The sequence below is a fragment of the Pituophis catenifer genome, unplaced genomic scaffold, assembly GCF_029215685.1.
Source record: "Pituophis catenifer annectens isolate HBS135680 unplaced genomic scaffold, rPitCat1.0.hap2 SCAF_1, whole genome shotgun sequence".
Classification (NCBI taxonomy): Eukaryota; Metazoa; Chordata; class Lepidosauria; order Squamata; family Colubridae; genus Pituophis; species Pituophis catenifer.
The window spans coordinates 184,684,482-184,709,948 of NW_027256881.1; the positions used below are offsets into that span (position 1 = coordinate 184,684,482).

The 25,467-nt window shown below is 41.8% G+C and overlaps 1 pseudogene; it reads right to left on the reverse strand.

Annotated features, from left to right (window-relative positions):
• Positions 1–25,084, reverse strand: part of LOC139309724 (uncharacterized) — a 47,686-nt pseudogene extending 22,602 nt beyond the window's left edge.
• Positions 25,085–25,467: the final 383 nt, after the last annotated feature.

Genomic DNA, 25,467 nt, shown 5'->3' on the forward strand with positions numbered 1-25,467 from the left:
ACAACCATGATGCAGCCCTCAATGAAATCGAGTTTGACACCCCAATGTCAATGAGAAGAGTTTAGTTATCCTTTTTCTTCCTTTCCTCCAGTTTTCTAGTTTTCTACAGCTGCCATCTTACTGCAGAGGCAAGAGATACTATTTTCTTTTTTAGAATACTAGCTGTGTATTAAGGAGCATCACAGCATGTAAACCCCTAAGAACACTCTGAGGTGGTACAGTTTGGAAACAGAGATCTGTTATCTGAGGAGAAAATGACTTTTTCTGCTGGAACTGATATCAACAAGACCACCCAGAATCTCAAACCAAGCCCTCAACCAGTTCCTGAGGTACGGTAATTGTAAAGTATGATAATGATCTTAGAAGTGGGGTTTTGTTTGTTTTAGCATCATTTAATGTCATCAAAGAAAGATGGGTGAACAACATCTGAAAACTATAATATGATTGTTTAATTTCTACCCCCATATTTCATTATAGGTCTGTCCAATTTTTTAACCAGAGAACAAGTGGATATTTTCTCTTTTCCTCAAGGCACCATTCACCGTGGATAAGGCTAGTCAGCCTTAAAACTAAATCAATATATATCATGCCATCAGGAAAGAAGCATACAAATGAAATAGATAAACAGAGCCTGAAGAAGATGGAAATTTTTCCTCACAATTTATGTCCCTCAATCCAAATATCAAATCTGTACTACCTGCATTGTGCCTTCGCAAACGGCAATGTGGCTGATTTAGAAAATTAAGCAGAATGAGCCTATTTGGAGGGAAATCATAACTTTAGTATCAGCTAAAAAGATGTCAAAGTACGTGCATGTAAATTACTAGGAGTAGAAGTCAAAGTCAACTCGAAAGCAACTTTAGTTATCTACAACTTGCATTAGCATTTCTAGACAGTCATTATTTTTTCCAGAGTTTTGCTAATTGTCAGTTAAGGCTACCCTGAATAGAGGTTAATAATTATTTATCTCTCTCCCTCCTGCCTTTGGAGTTGAATTCATTAAGGTTAGGTGAGCAGAAGTAACTTTCGAAAAAGTTCTTCAGTATTTCCATACACAATAGCTGCAATACTTCTGTCTGCAAAATTGAAATGTCTTCATCATTTTCATTTCCAGCCTGTAGAAACATTATCACCAGCACTGGAAAGTTTGCACAGTTGTCCTCTTCCAATCTTTTCTTTCAAAGTGGTGACTATAGTACTTGGAATAAAAAAATAACAAGTGTTATCATATGGACCCAAACTCTTGCCAAGTAAGTAAGGCTATGAATGTAACTCTCTGTCAAATCGTTGTGAGGGTTGCTTTTTTCTCAAAAAATATTAAGAGGTTTGTCTTCCAGAAAACGAGCAAATGTCTGTGTAGTAGAGAAGAGCTTCATATTCTGTTCCCATTTCTTGACAATGCTGTCAAAGAGGCAGTGATTCAAAGCCCTGATGACTTTCATGGCTCTACTGTAGGAAAGATGTCTTTCAGGATTTTTGGCAGAGCCTTTGATGCCAAACATGTTGATTTTGAAAGCAGTGACTCACAATGATGCGTAGAATTTCTTTCTTCACCAAAGCAGCAAAACCAGATGCATTGCCAAGCATCACAGGTGCTCCATCTGTGTAGAGTACCATTTTTTCCCCCTTCCAGACAAAGTTTTGTTTGGCAAGGAAACTTTCCCCCATTTCAGAGATGCTGATGGCCTTTATAGTTTCCAAAAGGGATTCACAAAATAAGAATTCTTTGACGGCATCAGCATACGCATAATGGAGAAAAACCAGAGGCTTGGTGGCATGGAAAGATGTAAATGGTTTTATCCTTTTGACTGCTGAAAAAGTCATGACATTCCTGTCAATTCCTCCATGATCTGTTCAAAATATGAGAAGAAATGTCAGGGATTCTGAAAGAGTTGATGTTATTTGAGAGATGGCCCACTTAGTTTTTTTCCTCTGCTTTCAGCCACAACATTTCAAACATTTCAGGGTACATGACTTCCTCACGTTTGCCCCAATCAAGCACTGTTGCTTTTGCTTGGGACTATGATAGTAGGAAGCTTCAGGCAAGGCTTTTATGTTGAGATAAATCCAGCCCTTTCAAATTGATCCTCCGTTCACTGCAAAGATCCCCAAAGTCTATAAATGTATTTTAGGATGGACAGGCAGTGACCTAATGTGAACAGAGGCAGATATTTCTAATCAAAATAGCTGGATATATATTTTTGTTTGTTTATTTTAATTCTTACTAATAGGAAACTTCTTTATTCTAGATGTCATGCCGTGTCCTGGAGGCCCAGGACATGACATATCACCCTAAATGTATTTGAAGTGGGGAATAAAAACCTGTCCTAATAACATTTGACTTTTTTTAAAAAAATGTGACATTTCTTTTTCCTACCACAATCCTGAAAGTAAAGGAAGGAATGTCTCTGTCTCTCTTTGTCTCCTCTAGCTATGTAACTCACTCTGTTCATGAGCTCTATTCAGCTTTGCTGGCTGGGGAATTCTGGGAGTTGAAGTCTGCCAGGCTTAAAGTTGCCAAGGTTGGAGACCCCTGTTCTAAGGACCATCTGAGAACGAGGGACCATGGACACATATGAATTCCAGTAGAGATGCATCACACCTCCCTATGACATCCAGCATGACCTGCTACTTCATAGTTATGCACATAACAGTTAAGACCTTTATTTGTATTTATTTATTTATGTCATTTATTTTCTTCTCTGTGTCACTATTAGTTAAAGGACTGAAACTTGAATGTTATCTTTCTATTGCACCAGGTGCATGAAAAGAATTGCAAAGATGCTTAGCACAAATACTGTTCATATATAGATGCACATAACAGAAACATACACATGCACTGAGATGGATCAACTGATTTACTATTTCTTTTTTCAAAAAAAAGAGATTTGCATACAAGAAGAGTGAAAACAGTGTGCAAAACCCAAACATTTACTGAAGTAAGAAAGCATATAGCACGTAGGATGAGGTATGTATACTGCCTAGCCTCTTAGCTCTTGTAACCTTTTCTTAATCCCACTTCTAGGATCTCTTTGTCTCCATTAATGGGACTTAAAACTGCAAGTAGCAACTTTGTGTCACGTTATCTTGCTTTCCCTACCCATAATACATGTATTATACTTGATCACTATAAGATTGTGGTAGTTGGGTGGAGGAATGAGCTCTTAATGACACTAAGTAAAGGACATTCTATGTTATAAGAGATCACTTCTGCCATTGTAATTGTAAAGAGAAAAGCAAGCATCACCTCCTTGTTTCCTTCAGATTAATCCAAATTATATCCCTGCAGGCACTAAAACATGTACTTTCCACTTCATATTTTGGTGAACACTTTGGTAGCAGCACTACAGTTATTTTAAAATACAAGTCTACCACATGCTTAAGGTAAAGGTAAAGGATCCCCTTGCACATATGTGCTAGTCATTCTTGACTCTAGGGGGCGGTGCTAATCTCTGTTTCAAAGCCGAAGAGCCAGCGACGGCTCTGTGGTCATGTGGTCATCATGACTAAATGCCAAAGGCGCATGGAACATTGTTACCTTCCCACCAAAAGTGGTCCCTATTTTTCTACTTTAATTTTTTACGTGCTTTCAAACTGCTGGGTTGGCAGAAGCTGCGACAAGTAATGGGAGCTCACCCCATTACATGGCACTAGGGATTTAAGCTGATGAATTGCTGACTCTTTCAATTAACAAGCTCAGCGTCTTAGCCACTGAGCCACTGCTTCCCTTACCACATACTTAGAGATAGTGTATATTGCAGCCAAATCTTTTGTTATTGTTTTTCTGCAAAACTCATAAATAAGCTGTGTAACTTACACTCCAAATTCCATATTAATCTTCTATGATTAAGAATAAATCAAAATTGGTGGATGGAGGCTTTTCCTTAATACAGTGGATTGTATCAGCCTCAGGTATATGAATTTCCACTGGATTATCTTCCGATTAACATATTCACTGGCAAGAAATGAGACAGTCCTGGTGATGCTTGATTTAACATACACTAAAGAAATAAATGGATTTTTTCAAGGCAGTTCTAGACACACTAGAGTCTTGGGAAACCTACTGTTTTAAACTGTAATTACATTTTCAGTTGTAATTCACGTCCCACTGAAAGATGCTAATTTGCAGTTGAGAAACTGGTCACAGTTGGTAACTAGAGCATATCATCTTTCTTCCTTGATTGCAGAGCCTAACCTATGCTCGAAGTTCAATCTAGCTAGCATTTTGTAGAAGTGGGGTTCAAGAGCTGAGGCTGTGGGGAGGGGCTTAATGAACACAGTGGCCATGACCTAGCAACATAATTAGGGACAAAACCATATCTATCAGACAAACATTTCCAGTTGCTCAGACTACTCCAAAACCAACTTTCATTTTGTGCTGAAGTGTTTGAAACAGTCCTTTTGTTATATGGAGATAACACAAAAACTCTTTGGGGTAGAAGGTACCTTCCTGTTACCTTTTGGGAGCTGCCTTCTTATGAAAATTATCTCACATTTTAAATAATGGTCTGACACTTTTATGAGGGATTCAAGTGAGGTTGGATAGGTAGACAAGAATATCTCCCCTTTTCCTATGCCTGTCTTCCATGTTTGAATTCAGCAGACCTCAGTAGACAAGCTGGGTGATATATGTATGAGCCTTATCTTCTTGCTCACATTTTTGCTCTCTTTTATATGACAACTGAAGGACTGACCATTTGCTCAGACATTTGTAGGATGACAATCTGTTTTAGAAACAGACAGTCTTTATAACCCATTCTATCCATTTTAGCTGTTATTATACTTTGAAAATCAGTCTTCTTGAATGTTATGATACACTGATCTTTATCTTCTTTGATACATTGACTTTTTGATCTACATTGATCTTCTTGAATGTTATGATGCATTGTTATGATACATTGATCTTATGTCGATCTATGTTTGCAGACTGTGTGATAGGTGGGAATACTTGCTCACAAGTAGCTTAATAATTTGAAGATGATAAAGGGGAAATATAGTGGCATGTGTGCCAGATTCAACTTTGGGATCTCAGCACCTGTAGGGAATATTACCTACCATTTATCACTACTGAAGGAAAGGCAGGATAAAATATCTAGGTGTAACTTAAAGAAGCACTTGCCAGATAAACAGCAAAGATACAAACTTTTCGAACTATCTTTTTACACATACAGTAGATCCAAAACACTCTGCTTGAACTTTATCATGACTTTATCTAGACCAACCAGCATACAGCTAAGTGAGATAGGCCACAACACACAAAATTAGTATTATTTTTAAGGAACAAAATGCAAGTATATGACAGTAATTCTAGAACTAAGATCAAGTTTATGTTTGTGTGTGTGTGTTTGTGTATAATATATGGGCCTGCATAGCTGTTGGATTTCTATTATCATTTTCAATTCAATACCAAGAGAAAATACTTAACTTTTCAGAGATGCATTTTATTTCTCAATGAAATGAGAAATTTAGCAAATCTATTTAAGGATTTAAAAGGGACATGGTGGCTCAGTGACTAAGATGCTGAGCTTGTTGATTGAAACGTATGCAGTTCAGCGGTTTGAATCCCTAGTGCTGCGTAGTGGGGTGAGCTCCCATTACTTGTCCCAGCTTCTGCCAACCTAGCAGTTTGAATGCAAGTAGAAAAATAGGGACCACCTTTGGTGGGAAGGTAACAGCGTTCCATGCACCTTTGGTGCTTAGTCATGCAGGCCACATGACCAAGGAGATGTCTTCGGACAGCGCTGGCTCTTCGTCTTTGAAACAGAGATGAGCACCGTCCCCTAGAGTCAGGAACGACTAGCACAGGGGTTTGTAATCTTAAACACTCAAAGAGCTATTTGGACCCATTTCTCACAGAAAAAAAAACCACCAGGAGCCACAAAACCTAGCTGGGCGTGGTCAACCCCACATCTCTCACTCCCACCCAGTCACATGATATACATACCCTAGCTACACCTACCCAGCAGGTCCTTAGGGCAGAAAACCGGTAGTTAAAAAACACCAGGAACCACAAAACCCTTTTTTCTCTTTCTCTCTCTCTCTCCCCACCTCTCTCTGTATCTCTCTATGTCTCTCTCTCTTCCCCCTCTCTGTGCCCACTCTCCCTTTCCCCCTGCTCTCTGTATCTCTCTCTGTGTGTATCTATGTCTCTCTCTCCCCCTCTCTTCCCCTCTCTCTGTACCTCTTGGATTTCCAAGGCCAGGCGAGAGTGACTGGGAGGGGAGGGGTGGGGCCAGCCAGTGATGGGACAGGGAGCTGCAGCAGAGGGCCCAAAGAGCCTCATGCGGCTCCAGAGCCGTGGGTTGCTGACACCCGGACTAGCACATATGTGTGAGGGGAACCTTTACCTTTATTTAAAGATTTACTGTATAAATGGAAAGTTCTTTCATTTCATGTAATAATTACTGTATACTTTGTTCTCCTGGTTTCTTGCCTAATGCCTTAAAGTATCATATCCAACCGGTCTCAGAAGATCATAGGATGAGGTATAGCTATATGTGGATCTATCTATTCATCTATCTATCTATCTATCTATCTATCTATCTATCTATCTATCTATCTGAAATTCTTAACACTTCAATTAAAAATATTTTGTTAAAATATCAAACATACCTAAGAATAAAGTTGATGTGATATTTCTTTCTTTCCCCAAGGAAGATTTTCAAAAATCAGACAAAGATTTGCTTGCTGCACTGCAGTTAATAAAAAAATAATAATCCTGGTATAAAGTATCCAAAATGCATTCACCTTGGTGGCAGTAAGATCAGATCAGATCTGATCTGATTAGGAGCATTGAGAATTTACAGGGTTATGGATTAGATTGAGACATAAAAAAAGAAAAGATCAGGGAAGAATGCAAGAAAGAGACTCCTCTGCATTGTTGCTAAAAAAAACACTGCAGGAATGTATCTATGAAGTAACTCGGAGTTGAGCTCAACTCAAACAAGATGCCCACCTTTGATCCAAACTGCAAATTCCAGCTATTGGGCAACTACAGTTTGCAATTCACATAATGAATAATGTGTGCATTGTATGAACACCCTAATTAATTTATTCATCTCATAGAGATGCTTTCTGTGAAGCATTTGCAGCACAGTTAGATCAAATGTAATTTAATGTATACAGTAGGTTCATTATGGAAATCTGGACAAGGATGTACTATATTAGAAACATCTATGCAGTTATGCTTTCAAACTCAATATGTTCAAGAAACTGAACTGTACTGAGTGATACAACAGCTTCTTTGAGCATTTGGGTGGACAGATCAATGAGAAGTTCTGTTTCACTCCCTGCTAAATCTCCTACATTACTGGGATGTGTTTCTTGATTTGTGCTTTTAGAAGCTGGTTACTAATACTTGTTTTATAGGCTCTAATCTTTTTGGCATCCAGAAACAGCTTACATGCTGAGGGAGAGAAAAAAGGGGAAAAAAGTAAGACCCACATACCTATTTTTGATCCTCATATGCTGGCAAGTGTGGGCTCACAGGATTCTTACACAAGAGGATTCTGCACAAGTTGGAAAGCTGTTCCAGGCCTCTGATATCTCATGACACTAGCAGATTTTGTGGGGTTAAGCTCAGGGATGAAATCCTACCGGTTCAGACTGTTTAGGGCGTACCGCTAGGGATTATGGGCATCAGGTCACCGAACCGGTAGTAATTACCCCTCCTTGGCCCCATCCACGCCTGGCCGGTCGCCACTCACCTCTTCCGGCCACTTGATATTCCACAGAATTCAATGTTAAATGCAGCAGAGAGAATGCTGACTTTTCTCCCTCCGTTCAGAATGGAGTTGCTGCAGCCTGTCCCTTTAAGGTAGTCCCCAGGAGGAAGGGGGCCAGGAGGGAACCATAAAGGGAACAGCAGCTCTGTTCTGAATGGAGGGAGAAAAGTTAGCATTCTCTCTGCCACAGAATTCAATGTTAAATGCAGCAAAGAGAATGCTAACTTTTCTCCCTCCATTGACAACGGAGGTGATGCAGCCTGTCCCTTTTAAGGTAGTCCCCAGGAGGGAGAGGGACGGGAGAGAGCAGTTGGAATGGAGCCATTTTTGTGAAAGGCAGGAAAATGGGGAAGGGGATTTTCCTGCCTGTCATCCATTCCTCAATCTCAGCACAGACCAAGGGAAGGACCTTAGGCAGGAATATTCCCCTCCCCATTTTCCTGCCATTCGCAACAAGGAGTGGCTGGGAGGGGAGGGGCTGGTGAGAAGCCCCTAGATGTGAGTGATGTCGAGTTGGCCATGCCCACCCAGTCACATGACCTCCCCCCAACAAGCCACACCCACAGAACCAGTAGGGGATTTTTTTAAAATTTCATCCCTAGTTAAGCTGATGTATTTCTGACTTTGCAAATTGAATTTGAAATTGTAACAAAATTGGCATTTTGTCTGAAAGTTTACAGATAGCTGCCTTCCCATTTAGATGAATGCTTATCCTCATCCTTCTCCAGGTTCTTGTCTTTATTCATCCTAGCATGTATTTCAAGGCCCAAAAAAAAAAGAACAATCCTTGACACTTTTGTAGCTTGTCAGAAGAACCACTCATATTAACTTGCATATGACCAGACAAATGCATATGTGAATTAGAGGAAGATGGAATTGCAAGGGTATTTCTTTTTGGAATTTCATTTCTTTAAGCACACACATTGCATTTTCATGTAGAACATGACAAGATCTCTCCAAGCACTTGGCCAATGAGACTGTTGGAGAAACATTTATGTGTCTACCTGTGTCATCTTCTCTGTTCCTCACAATGTTTAACTCTAATTATGACTGAGGGATAGAAGGAAAAAAGAAGACTGTTGGAAGAGCTGAAGGACCTGGTTGGGGATAGATATATTTATTTATGTGGTTGCTAAGAGTCACCACAGATTTGATAACACATGATCATAAATCATGATCAAAGGAATCCATGCATGGGGGTATAATTGCAACAATATCATCTGACTTAGATAAATTGATCTTTGCATCTTTTCAATATTTTATATAACTTTTATAACATCTCAGGGAAGGGCAGTCTTAAACTTCATAGTGATGAATCTTTTCTAATGTTGGGACTGGAGTAGTACACACTAATGCTGGTTTCACTGAACAACTTGGATGATAATGGTAGGAAAGGAACAGCTTTGATAAATCTCCAGATCTGTGGGAGACGGTAGGTAAAACTTTATCACAATGCACTGAAGATATTTCTAATAATTCAAATGGATTTCAGAAGATAATAAAGAATCTGATCAAGCAGAATAATGAAGGTTCATGTTATGCTCCATGAAAACAAATGTAAGGTTAAGATCTCAGTCCTCTATCTATTATCTATTAACCTTTGCTTTATCTTTAGATATAATAGCTGTTACTTCTAGTGTCAGACATTAAACATTGTTTCACTTCGTAGTCCTATATCACTATATGTAATGGAATTATTCCCATGTCTTGTTCATCTTTAATCTCAATGAGAATTTACTCTCTAGGAATTCTTCAACCATTACCATCACTAATCTTTATGTCTATTCATAAAAGACTCTTACTCTTCCCATAGAAGCATAGAATGATATAGTTGAAAGAAGATGTTTAGGTCACTGAGTACAACTCCTTGCTCAATGCCAGAATTCCTATAAATGCAGTCTTTAATCTTAAAGAAAAATATTAAAATAAAACAAACTAAAAATATAAAGAAAGAAAAGGAACAAGAAAAGACACTCCTCCATTTTATATTTTACTCTTATCATTAGTAACTGGTATAGCAAGGAATTCACTATTATAGCATGAGCAGTACAAATAAAATATCACAAAATTTCTGGCATGGTAATCAACCTTTGATTAGTAGAAAATGTTACCTTTTCCAAAACAGATAGATCACAATTATTCCTTGACATCTGGAATAAATTATCCAACTTTTCAGTACTATTCTTTTTAGCAACCTCTCATTCTTGATAGAAACATAATTCATAATAAGCAGTCAGATTCCAAAGCTTTAGTATATAGTTCAACATTACATTACATCATATACCTAATGGACAGAATCTTGCCAAACTAAAGCTATAGCCTTCTAACCTCTTAGATATACCTTGACAGATTCTAGGGTGTGGCTATCATGAAGTTCAGCCTTCTTTCTCTACCCAGTTTGGGATTGTGCAGTTTCTTAATCTGGGCCTCTTTTTGAGAAAACTGTGTTGCCAAAACTCTCCCCCCACTGCTCCTAACAGTGCACATTCAATCACGATTCAATCTTTGTCTCATTGTGACCCAAAGATTTGTCACTGCTTGCACTCCTGGAAATAAAGGACCTTTTCTATTATATGTTATCCCAAGCACATTCTATGTTTGCAAAGGAACTAAATAGTAACTTTCCAACTTAATGCATAAGGAGTAACATTCAATTATATTTTCATTCCAGAAGCAGATGGTTGATAAAATATTGGTCCAATGATGTTTTTGCAAGCTAGATAAATGAAAGACACCTTCCTCAAATGGTAATCTCAATTTAGCTAAGGAAAATCTCTTTTGTCCAGAATATCAAAGCATGCCCGATAAATACTTCTTCAGCCTCTATTTAAACATATTCAGTGAAAGTGTATTATGGATATTTGCTTCTATTGTCCAACTATTGCTTTTTATAAGATTTATTCAGAATTGCACTTTCATTCTATGTCCTGCCGATTCTTTCATTTCTACCTTACCCCTTTGTGGTGGTTTGAATTTTTAAAATGTGGTGCCAAAAATTATGCATAATTGGTTTTATTTTCTATTGAAGTCTAAAAATGTATTTGCCTTTTGTGAAGCAACATCATACTTCTGATTCATAGTCAGTTTGCAATTTCCATGATTGTTTCTTCAAGTACTATTGCCAAACCTGGAATGCCACTTGCATTGTATGTTTGATTTCTACTCCCAAAATAAACATATGTGCTTTAGTGTCTCTTGACATTTGTTTGGTTATTTCCAATCCATCTCTCAAACATGTCCAGTTTCTCTTTCTATGTTATTTCTGTTCATAGGCAATATCAATCCTATCAAATTTTGGATCAGCTGTAAATTTGGTAAGCATTTACCAAATGAGGGTGAGGGCTGTTTAATCAGTACTGTGGGTGAGAGGGCCAGATATGGCGGTAGCAGGGGGCCATATCATGTTTCAGGAGTGCGCACTTGCTGTTTGCGAGCGATTGCGCACTCCGGTCCCCAATGCGTCTCTCGTTCCCTGGGTTGCACAGAGCCTCAGGGCCTGGGTCTCCGGCTGATGCTGTGCAATGCCAGATCCATGATAAACAAAGCCCCCCTCATTTACGACCTTGTTCAAGAGGGAGGAGTGACCTGGCGGGTACTACGGAGACCTGGTTGGGCTGGGAGGTGGGGTTCCCCTCGTTGAAATGTGCCCACCAGGCTTCCACGCATTCCATCAGCCTAGGGCTCAGGGTAGGGGCGGGGTGGTGTTGGCTATTATAAAGGAAAGTCTTTGTCCGAGGGAGGCCACTGTACCTCAGATAGTCGGATGTGAGTCCCTCCTTGTGAAGTGGGGTTGTGGGGTGCAGATGAGCTTGCTGATTGCGTACCTAGCTCCCTGCCACATAGCGGTAGCCCGGGCCGAGCTGCTCAACGTAATAACCGGGGTAGTGGTGGATATCCCCACACTTATGGTCATGGGGAATTTCAACCTGCCATCTGTCGGTGAAACGTCAGAGGCAGCTCGGGAGTTCATGGCTTCCATGACGGCCATGGACCTGACCCAGTTAGTTCAAGGCCCTACTCACACGGGGGGACACACTCTGAACTTGATTTTTGTCTCTGGTCAGTGGCTGAATGATCTAGAAACAGGGGATATAGCCATCAAGCCCTTGTCATGCTCAGATCATTCACTCCTTCGACTAGACTTTTGAGCCGCTTCCCTCTGCCGCAGGGAGTTGGAACCGACTAGGTGGTTCCATCCCAGGCTCCTGATGGATCCGGATAGGTTCCTGATGGAGCTTGGGCCATTCCCTGAGGCTCTGCCTCACAACTCGACTGAAGAACTGGTGGCCGCCTGGGATAGGGCAGCCACTGGAGCTTTAGACTGCGTCGTGCCTTTGTGGCCTTTGACCCGGTGCCAATCCCAATTGGCTCCCTGGTTTTCCAAGGAGCTGAGGGAGATGAAGTGCCAGAAAAGATGCCTGGAGAGTGATTGGAGGGCCAGCCGTTCCAAATCTGACTGAACACTGGTGAGGTCTCATATTAAGATCTACCTAGTGGCAATAACAGCGGCAAAATCTAATTATTTTTCCGTTCTTGTTGCGTCTGCAGATAACCGCCCAGCCGCCCTGTTTAGGGTGACCCACTCCCTACTTCATTTGGGAGCGTGGGAAGACCCCTTGCAGGGTAGGGCTGAGGATTTTGTGCAATACCTGCATGATAAAATTGCTCAGATTCGGGAAGGCTTGGTCTCCAATTGGATAGGTTCAGATGGGGTGATGGAGGTGGGTCTTGAGAGTGTTATCTGGGAGGAGTTTGACCATGTGACTCCCAAGGATGTGGACAGGATTCTGGGTAGACTTAGCGCTGCCAGATGTTTATTGGACCCGTGTCCCTCCTGGTTGGTGCTGGCCTTCCGGGCGGTCACACGAGGCTGGCTCCAGGTGATTATTAACGCTTCTTTGAGTGAGGGTTTCTTCCCCTCTGCCTTGAAAGAGGCGGTGGTGAGGCCCCTCCTCAAGAAGCCTTCCCTGGACCTGGCTGTATTAACAAACTATCGTCCAGTCTCCAACCTTCGCTTTGTGGCGAAGGTTGTTGAGAGTGTGGTGGCGCGACAACTTCCCCAGTACCTGGATGAAGCTGTCTATCTAGATCCGTACCAGTCGGGCTTCAGGCCGGGTTACAGCACGGAAACGGCATTGGTCGCATTGGTTGATGAACTCTGGAGGGCTCAGGACAGGGGTTATTCCTTTGTCCTGGTCCTATTAGATCTCTCAGCAGCTTTTGATACCATCGACCATGGTATCATGCTGCGCCGGTTGGGGGGTTAGGATTGGGGGCACCGTGTTGTGGTGGTTCTCCTTCCTCTCTGACTGTACACAGTTTGTGTTGGCAGGGGGACAGAGGTCGACCTCGAGGCGCCTTGTTTGTGGGGTGCCGCAAGGGTCGGTCCTCTCGCCCCTCCTGTTCAACATTTATGTGAAGCTGCTGGGTGAGATCATCCATGGTTTTGGGGTGAAGTTCCATCAGTACGCTGATGATACTCAGCTGTACATCTCCACCCCGGACCACCCCAATGATGCCCTTGATGTGATGTCCCGGTGCCTTGAGACCGTGTGGATATGGATGGGGAGAAACAAGCTCAGATTCAACCCCGCCAAGACCGAGTGGCTGTGGTTTCGGCGTCCCGTTATAGCCAGCTGGTTCCATCGCTGACTATTGGGGGTAACATTTTGGCCCCCTCAGAGAGGGCTCGCAACTTGGGTGTCCTCCTGGATGCATGGATGTCTCTAGAAGATCATGTGATGGCTGTGGCCAGGGGGGCTTTTTATCAGGTTTGCCTGATCCACCAGTTGCGTCCCTTTCTGGACCGGGACTCCTTGCGCACGGTCACTCATGCCCTCGTCACTTCCCGTCTGGACTACTGTAATGCTCTCTACATGGGGCTCCCCTTGAAGAGCACTCGGAGGTTCCAACTGGTCCAGAATGCAGTTGTGCAGGTGATTATGGGAGTGACACGGCGCATCCATGTAACACCTCTCCTGCGCGAGCTGCACTGGCTCCCGGCGGTCTTCCGGGTACGATTCAAGGTGCTGGTTACCATCTTTAAAGTGCTCCATGGCTTAGGACCTGGGTACTTGTGAGATCACCTTCTGCCACCGATAGCCTCCCACCAGCCAATACGCTCCCACAGAGAGGGACTTCTCAGGGTGCCATCGGTCAAACAATGTTGACTGGCGACCCCCAGGGGGAGAGCCTTCTCTGTGGGGGCATCTGCCCTCTGGAATGAATTGCCCCCGGAGATACATATGATCCCTGACCTACGCACCTTTTGCAGTGCCCTCAAGACATTATTGTTTCAACAAGCTGGGCTGGCTTACACATGAATTTTAATGGTTTGTTTTAGTTTTTAATAATATTGGAGCCAAATTATTTAATATGTTTTTGTTTAAACATATTGTTTTTTAAATTTTATGGATATATGTGTTTTATAGTTGGCTGAGCACTGCCCTGAGTCCCTCGAGAGAAGGGTGGTATAAAAATTTAAATAAATAAATAAATAAATAAATAAATAAATAAATAAATAAATAAATAAATTTTCTCAATTTCTTCATCCAAGTTATTAACAATCCTGTTGAACAATCAGAATCCAGGACAGAACCCACATGCTAACTTTCTTTGATGAAGAAAGAATTATTGATAAGAACTCTATGGTTTTTCATCTAGCAATATATCCATTTAACTATCCTGACATCCAGTCTACACTTTGCCTTGCTAATTAGAATGCGATGAGTTATTTTGTCAAGGGCTTAGCTGAAATCAAGATATATTACATCTGAAGGTTTCTTATAATCTATTAGGAAAGTTACCCATTCAAAATTAGATAAGTTTAGTCTGACAAGTTTGGTTCTTGAGAAATCCATGCTGACTTCTGATAATTACCACACCGTTTTCAGAGCATCTACAGATTGATCTTTGTAAAAGCTAAGATAGGCAAAGCAGGAATGGCTGTTATGTTCAATTATTACTTGGCTTTCTTATCACAAGTAAACTAATTATTGTCCCAATTGTGTCTTAATTCAGAAGAGTGGGAAGAAGGACACTTAACCTTAAAACCTTAAGAATGTAAGAAAGTTCCATCTTGGTACCTGCAGGGAGGTAATCAATTGATGTGTTAGTTCCATTCTTTTCTATACTGAAGTTACTAATATGGCTTAGCTAATGCTAAATTACTAATATGGCCAAGTCTTCAGACACTAAGCCTTCAGCCAAGCCAAATGAAGAGCTGAGGAGATCTGTGATTTTCTGCTGAATTCTGACCAAGAACACCTGACAATCTCTTCCAGAATTTTCCTAGCCTAACTGATCTGTGGTTCCCTGGATATTACACCATCCCCTCTTTCAAAACAACAACAACAACAACAACAACAACAACAACAACAACAACACACACACACACACACATTGTACAAACTGTCTTCCTTTTAGATATTTGATACTTCATCTAGTCTCCAGGATTTCTAAATATCAGCATGAATTCCTGCCACGGAATGCTACTTATTATCGCTTTCAGTTTATCAAAATTTACTTTTTTTATTCTAAGCAACCCATTTGATTATGCTCAATTGTAGTTTCCCTTAAAATCAAGAACTTCAATACCGCACAATCATTTTCACTTAATGCCTCTGCTACTTCCACTTACTCAATTAAATGTATTTTGTTCGGCAAGGCTTCCTTGAATTTTCATAGCAATTATATGAAGAGACTATTAAACTTCACCTATACAGTAGGAGGATTTTATGCAGCTTATTCATACTAATGCTGCCATGTTATATTGGGTGCAGAGCAGTGTGACAGAAAGCCTCCCCCAAAAGATTTTTCATGAACTCATTTTAAATAGTTCTCTCTATTAAACAGTATTACAAAATCAACAAAAAATTAAAAGCATTTACTAGATAATGTACGATATTAAAAATGCTATTCAGTTAATGACATATGCTATAGTTTAATGACTTAATATTATGTAAGAGGATTATTTTTAAAAACTTTAATTCTTTTTCATTTTTAAAAGTAATTTTATTAAAGATTATAATTGCAATAGTTAAAACTAATACAATCTAAAAGAAAAAAAATGGAAAAATAGAGAGTAAAATGTGCTAAGGCAAGAGAGAGAAAAAGAAAATAAAGAATAGAAAGAAAAAAGAAAAGTAAGAATACCGTCAAGAAAAAGAAAAATATATAAACAAATGACTCACCTCCTTTATCCAAATATAAACAATTTTGATAACTTTTCAATTCCTCTTAATTGCAAAGCTTAAATTATAACAAGTGATCTCTTCTTCCCCTAACCCTTCTCTTATCTATAAATACTGTAAAGCTTCGTCACTTGAGTCCTGGAGTTAACCAAAGTCCATTAAGGATTACCAGAAATAACAACATATCTATTTTAAACCAACTTTATATTCCTCCCCCACTTTTGCTTCTAAAATCTTAATCTCTAGTCCATTCAAATAATGTCACAGAACTTAATTTCTTTTCATTTCTTCTTTCTTTTTTATTCCTTCTCTAAAGATTCTTCAAAGCTTTAACCACTCTCTTTTGTAAGTCCAATAGAGAGAAATTACGCAGGTTACTCTCTTGGTTTATTATCTGTATGTTATTTTCTAATTATTAAAACATCAGCCAGTTTGAATGTCCACTTTTTCCATGACAACTTGTCTCTAACATGCCATATCCGTTGCTACTGGAACTAAGTTCATAAAGTTTCATATCTTTCTTCACTGCTTTCTTGAAATGGGAACTGATGCTTCTTTCTCTCACTGTCTTGATAGTCCAGAGGCTTCTAAACAGATAACATGATAGCTACATAATATTCCACCACCACCACCCCACCCCCATCACTCCCAATCTAGGTATAAATGAATCATGCTGTCTAGTTTTACATGTGTCCAGTCACAAATCCTTTCCATCACTTTTGAGTTTTTCACTATTTGCATGCACATACTTTGTCATTTATTTTTGCCTGCAGCTTTGCTTAATGTGTTTTAAACAGGTTTTCTTTTTCTTGCTACATACATTTCTGTGTATTACTTTAGCACCCTGACAGGCAAAATACTGTAACATCAGGAGAAGTCTGTAGTCTGTAAGACAACAGTATTCAAATCAGAGGTGGATTTCAGCAGGTTCTGACCAGTTCTGGAGATCCGGTAGTAAAAATTCTGACTGGACCCACCAGAGGTGGGTTTCAGCAGGTTCGGACCAGTTCTGGAGAACTGGTAGCGGAAATTTTGAGTAGTTTGGGGAACCGAACTACTAGTAGTAAAAATTTTGACTGGCCCCGCCCCCATCTATTCTCTGCCTCCTGAGTACCAGCTGATCGGGAGGAAATGGGGATTTTGCAGTAACCTTCCCCTGGAGTGGGGTGGGAATGGAGATTTTACAGTATCCTTCCCATGCCACACCCACCAAGCTACGCCCACCAAGCCATGCCACACCCACCAAGCCACACCCACAGAACCGGTAGTAAAAAATTTTGAAGCCCACCACTGGGCCCCGCCCCCATCTATTCTCTGCCTCCCAAGTCTCAGCTGATTGGGAGGAAATGGATTGGGGTGGGAATGGAGGGTTTACCGTATCCTTCCCCTGCCACGCCCGCCAAGCCATGCCCACCAAGCCAAGCCCACAGAACCGGTATTCAAATCCAAATATTCAATATTCAAATAAGAATGAGATTATTATTTTAGAAAGGTATTCTCAACAGCTCCATCTGAGGCTACAGAACTCTGATTCTCTTGCTGGAATTAAGCATCAGTTTGGATGCTGATGCTTAATCTTCTTTTGCCCAAAATGCTTTTCTTTCTCTACTTTGTGAAACTTTAGTAGATGTCATCCATCAGCCTGCAACTTGCATGCATCTTCATCCTTCCCCATTTAGGGACTGGGATAAATCTTTTCACATTAATAGACCTTTGGGGACAATCCAGCAAATTTAAGTTCTTTTTTAAACGATCTTTTAAGAGTTCGGTCCTTTTTAAACTATGCAAAATAGTTGTTGTTTTTAATACCTCAAATCTAAAATAGCTTCTTTCTCACCTTTTCCTAGAATGTCCATGTAATCAACAATATCTGTGCAGATGGAGAATTAGAAGGACAAAGCATTCATCAAAAGTAAAAAACCCAATTAATTGTTGGATAAAGCCATCAGCAGAGAACGTAATAGGCTGAAATGGATGAATGCAACAAAGGCTACAGATATCCTGTCTGGATTGAAGGAACTAATTTATTCACTCCACTTCAAAGCTGTTGCTGGGATCTGTATAGATGTAAATAAATATTGATATGATTTATCTGAAGCATCTTACTGTGATCCAGCGGTGAAATGCTAGCCTTCAGGCTCTTAAATCCAGAACTGTTGAACTAAAGTAAGTAAACAATTACCAATTTTATTTAATGCAGCAGCAAATGCACAACTGTCACGAGGGTGCCTAATTCTGAATCAATTTCATAAATTCTGGATATTTATCATATTCTTTGTAAAATAGTTTTCATCATGCTCAGTCTGCAAAACGAACATGACAATTTCAGAACAGCATAACATAGGCAATGAGAGTAATAAAAAGTAGCAAAAAAGTTATGAGGAAAGATTTTTCCAATTGCTGATAATTTTCTCATAGTACAATTATGTAGGGTATAATATAATTATAGTCTGTTCTGGAACATTAAATTAAACCGGATCTTTTGAACAAGTATTTAAGAGGTGCTTCTTTGTAGCAAAATTTAAAAAAAAAAACATATTAGTAGACATCTGACAACAACTGCTATTTGTTCAGATATGTTGCCTATATTGAAAAATGTGATCAGAAACAGATAATGGAGACAGGATATTTTGTACTGCATGATGATCTAAATTTAGTATATAATCTGAAACAAGCTGTTTCAAGAGGAAGTTGATATTTAAGATAATTCCTGTCCTGCCCCAAGCTTTCTAAACAGTAATTCCAAGGCCAGCACAAAGAAACCACAAACAATCATTTTGATTTCAAGTACCATGATAGCTTCTTTACACTTCGTGCTGATCAGATGTAGCAGCCCATCTTATAAACCCTTTTTTACACAAGACACCACCACAATGAGTTTTAAGTAGTTTTTAGTGTGGTGGGCAAAAACTTGATGGCAAAAGAATATTCAGGTGACAAACCTCTGCCCAACAATGGTGTAACACAGGTGGAGCCCTCTTTATATGGCTAGGATTTCAAAAGGCTACCATCTAGATAATGTAAATTATAGATCAAAATGAAAAGATTCATACACACACACACATACACACACATGCACACCAAAAAAAGTCAGCAGTCAAGAAAAATAAACGTTGGAATTCAGTCAAAGCACTCGAGACAATTAAAAAAAGGTAAATGTGCAGAGTTAAAAGATTCTAGTTCTCATTGTATCAATATCACAGTACTTGGCTATTGTTGGTATTCCACAGTGCAATGAAGCAATTATTTAAAAAAGGAAATACAGTGAACACAAGATGAGCCACAGTTCAACAACTGAACTCTTCGAGCAAATTTTTTAAGAGTCTTCAATTGTCTTCCCTTACCAGAAAATATTTCACCAGCAAAAGAATTTAGTTCAGCATAACTATCAGTGTTTACAGAATCACTTTCTTTTTACTAAATACTCTATTTTCTTTTTAAATTTATTTTTAAATATCTTTTTATTTATTTTTTCTATTCACTAAATAGTCTAGAGTGTATACCCTCATTCTACCTTTAAACCTCTTGTAAGGTTACTTAGAAATTCTGCCTGAGCACGATGTGACTATCATTACCAATTGTTCTTGTTGTTAGTCGCGAAGTCGTGTCCGATCCATCGCGACCCCATGGACAATGTTCCTCCAGGCCTTCCTGTCCTCTACCATCCCCCGGAGTCCATTTAAGCTCACACCGATTCTTCAGTGACTCCATCCAGCCACCTCATTCTCTGTCGTCCCCTTCTTCTTTTGCCCTCAATATTTCCCAGCATTAGGCTCTTCTCCTTCCTTCTCATTAGGTGGCCAAAGTATTTGAGTTTCATCTTCAGGGTCTGGCCTTCTAAAGAGCAGTCAGGGTTGATCTCTTCTAGGACTGACTGGTTTGATCGCCTTGCAGTCCAAGGGACTCGCAGGAGTCTTCTCCAGCACCATAGTTCAAAGGCCTCAATTTTTTGGCGCTCAGCCTTCCTTCTGGTCCAACTTTCACAATCATACAATTGCGAAAACCATAGCCTTGACTATACACACTTTTGTTGGCATGGTGATGTTTCTGCTTTTTAGTATGCTGTCTAGATTTTCCATAGCTTTCCTCCCCAGGAGCAAGCATCTTTTAATTTCTTGGCTGTAGTCCCCACCTGCAGTGATCCTGGAGCCCAGGAAAATAAAATCTGTCACTACCTCCATTTCTTCCCCATCTATTTCCAGGAATTGAGGAGACTGGATGCCATGATCTTAGTTTTCTTAATGTTGAGTTTCAAGCCAACTTTTTGCACTCTCCTTCTTCACTCGCATCAAGACACTCTTTAGTTCCTCTTCACTTTCTGCCATTAGAGTGGTATCATCTGCATATCTGAGGTTGTTGATATTTCTCCCAGCAGCGGTAATTCCAAGTTGTGATTCATCTGGCCCCGTCTTTCTCATGATATGCTCTGCATATAAGTTAAATAGTCAGGGCGACAGTATACAGCCTTACTGAACTCCTTTCTCAAATTTGAACCAATCAGTGGTTCCATGTCCAATTCTCACTGTTGCTTCTTGACCTGCATATAGGTTTCTCAAGAGACAAATAAGATGGTCTGGTACTCCTATCTCTTTAAGAACTTGCCACAATTTGTTGTGATCCACACAATCAAAGGCTTTAGCATAGTCAATGAAGCAGAAGTAGATGTTTTTCTGGAATTCCCTAGCTTTCTCCATGATCCAGCATATGTTCACAATTTGATCTCTAGTTCCTCTGCCTCTTCAAAATCCTGCCTGTACTTCTGGTAGTTCTTGGTCCACATACTGCTGGAGCCTACCTTGTAGGATTTTGAGCACAACTTTGCTAGCATGTGAAATGAATGCAATGGTGCGGTAGTATGAATGTTTTTTGGCATTGCTCGTCTTTGAAATTGGAATGTAAACTGACCTTTTCCAATCCTGTGGCCACTGTTGAGTTTTCCAAATTTGCTGGCAAATTGAGTGTAGCACTTTTACTGCATCGTCTTTTAAGATTTTGAAAAGCTCAGCTGGAATACTGTCCCCTCCACTAGCTTTGTTGTTGCTCAGACTTCCTAAGGCCCATTTGACTTCACATTCTAGGATGTCTGGCTCAAGGTCAGTGACCACCCCATCATGGTTATCAGGGATGTTAAGCTCATTCTTGTATAGTTCTTCTGTGTAATTTTGCCATCTCTTCTTAATCTCTTTTGCCTTTGTTAGGTCCCTGCCATTTTGGTCCTTTATCATGCCCATCTTTGCATGAAATGTTCCCTTCATATCTCCAATTTTCTTGAAGAGATCTCTGGTCTTCCCTATTCTATTGTTTTCTTCTATTTCTTTGCACTGTTCATTTAAGAAGGTATACTTATCTCTTCTAGCTATTCTCTAGTATTCTGCATTCAATTGGGTGTATCTTTCTCTTTCTCCCTTGCCTTTTGCTTCTTTCTTTCCTCAGGTATTTGTAAAGCTTCCTCAGGCAGCCATTTTGCTTTCTTGCATTTCTTTTTCTTTGGGATGGTTTTAACTGCTACCTCTTTTACAATGTTGTGAACCTCCATACATAGTTCTTCAGGCACTCACATTTCCTTCTCCAGTGGATCACGTTTTGTCAGAGCTCTCTGCTATGACCTGTCCATCTTGGGTGGCCCTGCACAGTATAGCTCATAGCTTAATTGAGCTACACAAGCCCATTCACCACAACAAGGCAGTGATCTATGAAGGGGTCATTACCAATAATCAGTGGCAATTATAGTACAGCATAATGAATGCACCGTTGAAGTTGAGATGACTAAAATATAAGGAGCAAAATCCTTTGAAATAGAGCATGAAGTTCTTCTCTTATGCATGTTGAAATGGATTAATATCTTAGACATCTTGCTTTCAGATCTCCATTCACTATAAAGCTCACAATGTTAGCATGACCAGATCTGAAGAAAATCAGCATGAGAAGATTATTGATTGGATTCAAACATTGTTGTGCTTAGAGGAGACCTACTGAAATCAATAAGACTTCAATTAGGCATGAGAGATTTTCTTTATCGGTTCACTAAACAGGATTAAGTTTGATTGAATCCAATGTCTGTTTGTGGATGGGACCAGAGAATTGTGTATATTGATCCAGGTTAATTTGCAGAAGAATCAGAATGAAGCATCAGAAATACTTGAGGAAGGTTCTGTCCTTTCTTCCCTGATATGGGAGTATTCTGTAGACAAGACTATTTCTTTTTGTTCCTTGTAGCAGCATTCAGATATGCTCTCAAAAGGCTATAAATTTACCATAAATAAAGGTAAAGGTTCCCCTCGCACATATGTGCTAGTTGTTCCTGACTCTAGGGGGCAGTGCTCATCTCCATTTCAAAGCCAAAGAGACAGAGCTGTCCGAAGACGTCTCCGTGGTCATGTGGCTGACCACGGCCACATGACTAAATGCCAAAGGTGCACAGAACACTGTTACTTTCCCACCAAAGGTGGTCCCTATTTTTCTACTTGCATTTTTTTTGTGATTTTGAACTGCTAGGTTGGCAGAAGCTGGGACAAGCAACGGGAGCTCATCCCATTACGCGGCACTAGGGATTCGAGCCTCTGAACTGCTGACCCTTTCGCTCTACAAGCTCTACAAGCTCAGCATCTTAATCACTGAGCCACCACATCCCTTTTAAATAATTGAATAATTAAATAAATATTAAATAAATAAATAATTTATTTAAATAAATAATAATTGAAACCTGTTATTTGATCTGATTTTATCTGAACTTCCACATATTCGTGTTTTGTTTAAATAGGTCCAAATTTACCATACAAGAACCTATTTAAACAAAGCACGAATATGTGGAAGTTCAGATAATATCAGATTACAAGTGAGCATGCGCAAGATGGCAGTCGTGAGGTGAGGTGCTGCGGCTGGATGGAGGACTTTCTGGGGCTCGAGGGGGTGCTGCAGGGGAGCTCGACCACCAGCGACCCCTGATTCGGTCGGATGGCTTCGGGGCAAGGGTTTTGCGATCTTCCTCACCCCTGGACGCCCCCGGAGTCGGAGGCGGCGAGGGAGAGTGTGGCCGCGCTGCTCTGACTCCGCCGCCGCCGCCGAGAGCTGAGCTGAGTGGGGAGTGGAGAGCGGCGGCACTGCTGGGAAGGAGAAGGAGAAGGGAGAGTGGAGCCGAGCTGAGCGGAGAGCGGAGAGCGGAGATATGGAGATGTGGCTTGCTGGCGGCGGGGGGGGTCAGTCAGCGGAGGGGGCGAGGGTTTTTGAGATCTCCCTCGCCCCCGGACATGCCTAGAGGCGCTGGCGAAGAAGTTGGCCGCACTGCTCCAATGCCGCCGAAAGTGGTGTTATGGTGGTTTGTTCGGCGGCAGTTGTTGGCAGCGATAGCAGCAAGGTGAAAGGGGAAGTATGGCTGTGGGGCAGCGAGTGGTGGCAGCCTGTTGAAATTTCATCTGCCCCACTCAGGAACTTCCTCAGCGGCCCCTGGAATCTGGGAATGGTGGCGTGGATATCAGTGGGGGTGGTGAGGCCGGCCCCAACATTAACTGGGCCATGGCACACCCCATGGAAGTACTGGAGCTGTTCTCAGGCCCTATTGCCGGAGAAGGGGGGCTTGCTAGAGGGTGAAAACTGAGAGGAGCATAACGGACTGGAGAAGAAAGACCCCCTCCCGGTATATCTTGGCAGCTGTAGAGGACCTGGAGGCCCCCTGTGACATCCGATGGAGGCTGGGGTTTGGATTTGTTATCCTGGAAGAACTGAACTATCTGAGGAATGTAGGGCTGGGGGCAACGGAGGAGTTTTCCGTCACATAGATACCAGCCCTTTTCTCCTCCCCCTCCCAGGTACTGTGTCTGCCTAAATGGGCTTATTATTCGCCCTAATTGAGGGAATTTTCTCTCTCCCCCCTCCCCTTTTCTTCCCCTCTTCCTTCTTCCCCTTCCCTTCTTTCCCTTTTTCATCGGGACTTACTCAAATATGATCTTGAGTATAAGACTTTGCCAAGGATTTTCCATCTTCGCCCCTGGCGTGACTTATAGACTGACTGATAGACTGATAAATCTTTCTTCCGACCATGGTCAGCCAAACTGATGCAACTGTTGAGGGGTCCTCTATTACATCATGACTCTTGTCTGTGGGAGAACTTTTTCAATCTACGGCCCCGTGGGGTTCCGCCGTGAGAGGGCGGGCTGGAGGTCGCCCCCATTGGAGGAGATAATTTAGGACCCTCCTGCTGTTGTGGGAGGACAGTTGAGATACCAACAGCACATCGATGAACAATTGGCTGTGTTACATCTTTTGTGAAGTCCACTGTCTGAGCTTTGGGCCTCCATCGCTGCATTTTGGAGATGTATACGACTGCAGATCTTCTTGCGCTGCGAGATTCCCCCTTCTCGCAGATGTGGCCCTCCTCACTATCGAGGGCCCACCTCAAGGAAGGGTTTTGGGACCCAGAGAGGTGGCATGTGAAAACGAGGGGATTGAGGGGTTTTCTAACAAAATTTTTAGTCAAATTTTTAAGGGGTCCTAGGGAGGGGGAGGGTCAGATTGGAATTCGGGCTGTGGGTATGGGGGATAACCCACAAGGGGGAGGGTCAGGTCTGGCAGTGAAGCGTGGCGTGGGGGATGGGGGACCCTGGATCGAGGGGGGTGTTAGAGCTTGTCCGGATAGTTTTTTTGTACATCAGTACTGTAGGTGGGAGGGGTAGATATGGCAGGAGCAGGGGGCCATATCGTGTTAGGGGAGTGCGCACTCGCTGTCTACGAGCGGTGGCGTGCTCCGGCCCCCAAGGCTCTACTCGCTCCTCAGGTTGCATAGACCCTCAGGACCCAGGCCTTCGGCTGATGCTGTGCAATGCCAGGTCCGTAGTAAATAAAGCCCCCCTCATCTGTGATCTTGTTCAGGAGGGGGGTGCGGACCTGGCAGGTATTACGGAGACCTGGTTGGGCCAGGAGTGGGGGTTTCCCTCATTGAAATGTGCCTGCCAGGTTTCCAAGCATTCTATCAGCCGAGGTCACAGGGGAGGGGCGGGGGGTAGCGGTTATCATTAAAGAAGGTCTGAGACCGAGGGAGGCCACTGTTCCTCAGACGGCCGGCTGTGAATCCCTTTTTGTGAAATGGGGACATGGGGTTCAGATGGGTTTGCTGATCACGTACCTGGCTCCCTGCCACGTGGCAACAGCCCTGCCCGAGCTACTCAACGTCATCGCCGCGGTGGTGGTTGATGCCCCTAGGCTTGTGGTCATGGGGGATTTCAACCTGCCGTCTGTGGGTGAGACATCAGAGATGGCTCGGGAGTTCACGGCTTCCATGACAGCTATGGACCTGACCCAGTTAATTCATGGCCCTACCCACACAGGGGGAAACACGCTGGATCTGGTTTTTGTCTCTGGACAGTGGTTGAGGGATCTTGATATAGGGGATATAGTTACTGAACCCTTGTCATGGTCAGATCACTCTCTCCTTCGTCTCGACTTTCGAACCGCTGCACCCCGCCGCAGGGAGGCGGAGCCGGTAAGATGGTTCCGCCCCAGGCGCCTGATGGAACCTGACAGATTCCAGACGGAGCTTGGGCCATTTCCTGAGGTTC